At 57.8% G+C, this 6,592-nt stretch overlaps 1 long non-coding RNA gene across 1 annotated transcript; it reads right to left on the bottom strand.

Moving 5' to 3' along the window:
- Positions 1–461: 461 nt before the first annotated feature.
- On the bottom strand, positions 462–2,403 carry LOC130543569 (uncharacterized). The gene is made up of 2 exons (XR_008959012.1): positions 2,053–2,403; positions 462–1,363 (listed from the first exon to the last, which is right to left on the bottom strand). It is a non-coding gene; the product is annotated as an uncharacterized LOC130543569 (long non-coding RNA).
- Positions 2,404–6,592: the final 4,189 nt, after the last annotated feature.

Here is a 6,592-nt window from a genome sequence, read left to right on the forward strand (position 1 = left end):
CAATTCCTAGCATTCGCTGCTGGTGGTACTATGCATTGGTACAACACTTGGGGAGAATAATTGGCAATAGCTTTCCAGAGTAAAGATGCTCGCAACAGTCTTGCAAGCAATTGCGTGGAGCCAGGCGAGCACGGCTCCCGCCCCCCGTGACCCTGGCCCAGGGACACACCTCATACTGGCCGGCAACGCTGGGCCTGGCAGAGCTGTGGGGCCTGTCCCAGCTGAGGCCTGCATTGTTGTGACCGGTGGCCGTGGGTTTCCACCCAGCTGGACGGGCCTGCAGCTGGGCCCTGCCTGACGGTAATAAAGAACATGGCGACCTCGCTCGCCCGCCACAGCCCAGCGGCAGGAAACATTCCAAGAGCACCTGTTTCCTGAGGACCCTGTCGGGGGCTCCCGGGCACCATCTGGGCGCTGCCCCACATGTTGTTTGCATTAGGAGTTTAGAAAAACAATTCAGCTTTGACTAATCACTCTTTAATTTTTTCAGGCACATGCAAAGTCTCACCCCTGCCCTACTCCCTCTTTCCTCGCCAGCTCTGCTCAGAGTTCCCCAGGCTGCCGTGCACGCAGGCATGGTGTGCTCACAACAGACTCGCTCACACCCCACATCTACGTGCGCCCACATGCCCGCACATCCATACGTCCACTCATACACACACGCACCACAGTCCGACACACAACACACACTCACACACACCCCTACCCACGCCGCACTCACACGCACACACACTCACACCTATGTGTGTAGTCACACGATACACTCACTGTTATAACGTCCAGACGCTCACACGTGCACTCACACACACACAGAGTCACGCAGGCACCTTTACACACACCCCCCTCCGCCTTACACAGTTCTGAAGAATAACCTCGTCTCTGTAAAGATGGGGGCTTTAGTCCTCTGAGGTTGGCAGGGGAAGGGAAGCTGGAGGCCTCAGTGGCCGTAAGAACTTGGGGGTGCGAGGGGGTGTTTATGAGCGTGGACCTGGAGCCTGGACACCAGGGTTGAACCCTAATTCGGCAACTTCCCGCCTCTGGGCATCTTGTCCACCTGTCTGTGGTTCGGTCTCCTCCTTCGTCAAGGCGCGAAGCTGCCGCCGTGGCTGGTGCGTCCGTACAGGTGAAGAGCTTAGAACAGTGCCTGGCGCTGCATAAGTGCCGTACGTGTTTGTTCTAAAAAATTCCACAAATCAAAGTAACACCGAAACTCAGTGCTGAAATTAACACGCTTTTCCTCTGGATTCTTCTGATTGCATAATTCTGAATCAGTTCCCCAAAGCTGAGTGTTTCTCCTCCCCTGGATGCCCCTGCTTTACTGCTTCTCCGGAGGAGCCTGTGGCCTTCTGTAAAGCAGAGGAAGCTGAAGCACAGAGAGGTTAAGTTGCTTTCCTGATGTCACACAGCCTGGAGCAGCTCTGCAGAGTTTCCACTGTGAACCATCCAGGGAATGCTTCCAGGGCAGGTTGCCACGTGGGGGAGGGAGGCAGGGCAGGGAGAGGGGGAGGCTTGGTGAGGACAGGGGAAGCAGGAGGGGTGGACTCGGTTGTAGACAGCGGGCACGCCGCAGGAAACTGGGGTGGCCTCAGCAAAGCCCCCCAGCTGGAGTTAACACAGCCTGTCCGGCTGGATGGGGCCCAGTTTCCAGGCTCCGGGGCGGGGCTGGGAAGGGGGGAGGCCCAGGGGGGCTGTGGCGCCGGTGGGGTGGAGGGGGCCCGGAGAAGGGCTGGCAGGACCGCGGGCAGTGCCCAGCCCTGTAACCAGCTGAGGGCTTCCTGAGGCCTCATTCTGGCCTGCCACCCGGGCCACGGCCCAGGCCTGATGGCCCTAGCAGGGCTGCCATCGAGAACAGAGCGTCCTGCAGGAATTCCGGCCGGGGTAATGCGGTGCATTGTGGGGCCGGGCCCTGGGCCGGGCCGCCCCACCCCCACCCACCCCCAGCCCACCGTCTGCTCACGGGCTGGGGTCTTGGAAGTCACCATCAGCACTTAAGATGGCGAGGACCCCCTTGCTCGGCCCGCCCCCGAATTCCACAGCTGCTTTGATACTCACCTCACCTCTCCCCTTCCTGTCCTCAAAAGTGTTTGCCTCGGACCAGCGAGCGAGGCGGGAGGGGGCGCTTCCTGGCGGGGCGGACTGCGGGGCTGAGCCGAGACTCCCAGACTGTTACAGCAGCGAAGATTTCCTTCCTGAAAAACACACCAGCCTCTGCTTTCTGTCCCTCCGCGTTTCTCTGCGGAGAGCCTGGGCAACTGCACTCGCTGGCTCCCCGCTGGGCCCAGCCCGCCTGCACCAGCAGCCTGCAGGGATGAAGGGATAGTCAGCGGTTGTCTGTGGCGGGCGCGCTGTCCTCGGTGGGCTCAGGCAGCACGACGCTGCCTCGCGCAGACAGGCACGGCCACCGCCCGCTAATTAGAAATAGGCGTTCCCACCAACAATGCGGGAGGGATCCCCGGCTGGTGATGCGTAGTGAGGAGGGCGCGTATTGCACGGTGCACTGGGTGTTACACGCAACTAATGAATCATGGAACTCAACATCAAAAACCGGGGATGTACTGTATGGTGACTAACATAATATAATAAAAAATATTATTATAAAAAAAAAAAAGAAATAGGCAGCCCCTTCCTCTGGGTGCCCCCGCAGCCGGGCAGGTGCCCTGATTGCATACAGCCTGCCAAGATGGACTCAGAACCCAGATCAAATTTCTTAAGCTCCTGGGCCCCGGTTTTCTCATCTGTATGTGGGCATCTCTTTCCTTCACCCCCTTATCCAATCTGCCCGCAAACCCTGCCCGCTCTGCCTTTACAGTGTGTCAAACCTGGTTCTTTGCCCGGCCCCCTGCTGCCACCCAGTCCTAGCCCTCCCTGGGCTCCCCACCTCCGACCTGGGTCCCTTGTGTTCCAACCACAACCTCTTCTCCCCACAGCAGGCAGCAGGATCCCACTTTAACCAGTCTCCCCTTTGCTCAAACCTCTCCCCAGGCTCCTGCATCATCCAGAGCGAAAGCCCTCCCCTCCTTTCTCCTCTCCTCCTTTCCCTTCTTTCCTACCATTCACCCTCACTGCCCCCACCCCCCACACAGTGGCTTCCTCCCGCTCCTCAAACACACAGCCACAGGCCGGCCCCAGGGCCCTTGCAATGGCTGCTCCCTCTTCCTGGAAAGGGCTCCCCTCAGGCACCCCGAAGGTTTGCTTCCTCACATCCTTTGAGGTCTCCTCAAGTGTCACCGTCTTTGTTTAAACCCTCCCTGCTCCCCCCGCTTCAGTGTCTCCCAGGCATTTCCGGGCGTCATGAGCTTTGCTTATGTAGCTCCTTCTTGCTGGAATGTCAGCATGGAAGGTTGAAGGTGGGGAGGCTTGCTGCTTTGTTCAGGGCTGTGTCCCTGACACCTGGGACAGAGGCAAGGTCCTTGGAAGGTGCTTGATAAACAACTATTTCATGAGGGAATGAAGAGCACCTGCCTTAAGGGGCCCTGAGCACCGACTGAGATAATGTATGTAAAGCACTTAGCGGGCTCAGGGGCGGCGCCGGTGCTCAGTGGCTAAGAATCATGGCGGTGATGCGATGATGAGTAGTAGTGGCTCTTGTTGGAAGTCCTTGGTGGACCAGCATCCATTCCCTCACCCCATTACCCTGGGAACAAACCCTCCCCTCCCCCACTCCGGGCCCATGTGATTGCCTGGGGCTGGCCCCCACTGGCTCTGGGGGTGGGCCACCCCAGCCACGGCTAGCCAACGTGCTGCATTCCCCTGCCCACCGCAATAGGCTCAGAGATGGTCCTGATCCAAGTCAACTGGAGACATTCCTGTTTCTGATGGCCTGTAGGCTGAGCAGATAGATGTAAGGGCTGGAACTATGGCAGCCATCTCTCCACCAGGAGGAGAGTGAAGCCACCAGAGAAGGTGAGCTAAGCTGAAAGAGCTGGCAACAGTGATGGTGCTTAGAAACCTTAATTTGGGCTTAATCTGCATCTGGGTTTTTCAGCCACTTATGTCAATAATGCTCATTTTAGTTAGGCCAGTTGAGGTTCGGTCATCATCTGCTACCAGAAAAGTCCTGCTTCAGCTGGGATCTGACATGGAATCCTCTGGAAGATTTCTCCCTTCACCCCCATCCTTCCCTTCTCTTCCCTCCATCTGAGAGGGATGTTTAGCCCCCTCTGTCCGGTGTTTGGTAGCTAGTGATTCCTGTCTGTATTTGATTCTGGTCCTGTCCCCTGCTGCACATCTTTCCTACTATTTGTCTGGTTCCTGGTGGCCCTTTAACACATTACTCACTCATTTGCTAAATTAATGGCATTAATGCTTGAACATGGAGGGTGGGACATTCTGGTTCATCAAAGGTTCTGGCTGACTGAGAGTTTTTACCCCTTCTCCAGCCTTCCTCTGGGACCCTGTCTCTTTTCTTGCTTATCTATCTTAGCCATCCCGCCTCTGTGTGAGCCCAGGACATGTCACGTCCCTTCCTTTTTTTTTTTTTTTTTTTTTTTTTTGAAGATTTTATTTATTTGAGAGAGAGAGGGAGTGCACAAGTGGGGAGAGGGGCAGAGGGAGAGGGAGAAGCAGACTCCCCATTGAGCAGGGAGCCAGATGCAGAACTTGACTCCAGGACCCTGGAATCATGACCTGAGCGGAAGGCAGACACTTCACTGGCTGAGCCTCCGAGGCGTCCCACGTCACGTCCCTTCCTGCACTGAGAACTTTGCACTGGCTATTCCCTTTGCTCGGACAGTCCTTCCTTCAGATCCTCCTATGGCTGCCTCCTCATGCTTCAGGTACCAACCCAACACCAGCTCTGAGAGGCCCCTCCTGACCAACCTTCCCCTTTTTATTCTGATGCTACCCTCTTTTTGGCAGCACTTGTCACTTTGGGAAATAATTGTATCCACTTGTTGATCTGTGTCCCTTGCGGGCACATGAGCGAGGCCAGGGGTCTCCGCTGTCTCACCGGGCAGGCCCGAGGCTCGTGCTCTCCGCATGACACCACCCTGCTCTGTGTGCTTCTAAGAGTCATGGGATCTCATGGGTGCAAGGAGACACCTTCATGCCCACAGTTACTAAGTCTGGCTTATTCTTCACCCCTACCCTTCCCTTCTGCTCCATCCCACTGTCCCCACCTTAGTTCAGGCTCCTGTCGTACCGCGTAGTAGCTCCCAGCTGGGTCCCTGCCTCGGCTCCCTTCTCTGCCGCAAGGCTGCCACACTCATGCCAGGCCCTGCATCTAGACAAACCTTTTGTTCTCTGCCTGGTGTCTCAGTTTATATACAGAAGTCATTCTAGGTATTTGAAGCAGGAGAGGAGATTTCATGTAGGGACTTGGGTGCTACTTTGGAAGAGCTGGTGGAGTCTCCAGGATGATCTCAGGAAACACAGCAGAACCTGGCCCCAGCTCTGGTACCCTCGGGGATCGTAACTACCGCTGGAACTGCTAGTTCGAGAACGGAGCCTTTCAGCTGTGATCCAGGGATCAGAAGCCACTTCAGCTGCTGGTCGAACCCCATGAAGCCGGAGCCTGGAGCCTGGACCATCACCACAGAGACCCAGCATCTCTGCGACCACACTTACCAGCAGAAAACCCCAACGGCCTGTTCGCCTTCCAGATCACACAGGAGTGCCCCGGATCGGTGGAATCTCATTTGACCCTCGTTCTAAGTGAGTCTGGGAAATGTAGTTTACGTGTGCCAACATCTGCATTTGGGCCACAGAGGAGGTGGGAACAGACCGTGCAGGCCCCCCCCCCCCCGGTGTCCGCTGCAATGACCCCTGGCCGCAGGGCCTGTGGGTCCAGCTCAGGGAGGCCTTCCCCACTGCGGTGTGGCGCCTGGGCCCCTCTCCTAAGCTCTTGTGACAGCCTGCGCTTTGTCGTGGAGTCATACTGCGGTTCCTGCCATGAGTGCGTGCGGTCGCCAGCGAGACTGTGTGCCCATGACGCCCGGGCCCCTTGTGCCCGGGGAAGGGGCTCCAAGAGGACAGCGCTGCAGGAACCCCGCAGCCCTCCTCCCCACTCCAGCAGCATTTCCTGCTTGGATGGCCTTTCCGACAGCCCCCCAGGCTATTTTGAACCGCTTCCTGTCTTTGGGGCATCTGCCCTCTTTCCTGCCATGGAGAGGGAGGACCTCCCCTGGAGAAGAGAGGTCAGCTGAGACTCCCAGGAGGGGACGCTTGCCGGGCGCCCGCTGAGGTGGCCTGGGCCTCGACGCCTGAACAAGGACCTGGCCTGTGTCCTCTCACACCCCCCTCACTCCTGCCCGCCCCACTGATGGCTCTGAAGGAGGTCTCGGCCTGAAGTCGAGAGTGCCCGCTTCCCTCCGGACGTTCCGGATGATGGCAGTGAGCCGGAGCACCGTGAGGAGAGGGAGAAGGGGTGCAAGGGCGGAGCTGCTCCCAAGACCGCAGCCGGTAGCCCGCCCTTTGCTCTTCCCCTTCCTCCTACAGGTCGGCCTCTGTGCCTTCTCTGGCAGCTGGCACGCTTGGGCTGCAGGCCACAGCTGGCTTACTTGGGAGTTCCTGTCTGGGGGAGCCCTCGCTTCAAGGGGCTCAGACATCATGCATCTGCTTTCTTCTCATGGGCCCCCCTCGGGAAAGGGGTTCC

The sequence above is a fragment of the Ursus arctos genome, unplaced genomic scaffold, assembly GCF_023065955.2.
Source record: "Ursus arctos isolate Adak ecotype North America unplaced genomic scaffold, UrsArc2.0 scaffold_14, whole genome shotgun sequence".
Classification (NCBI taxonomy): Eukaryota; Metazoa; Chordata; class Mammalia; order Carnivora; family Ursidae; genus Ursus; species Ursus arctos.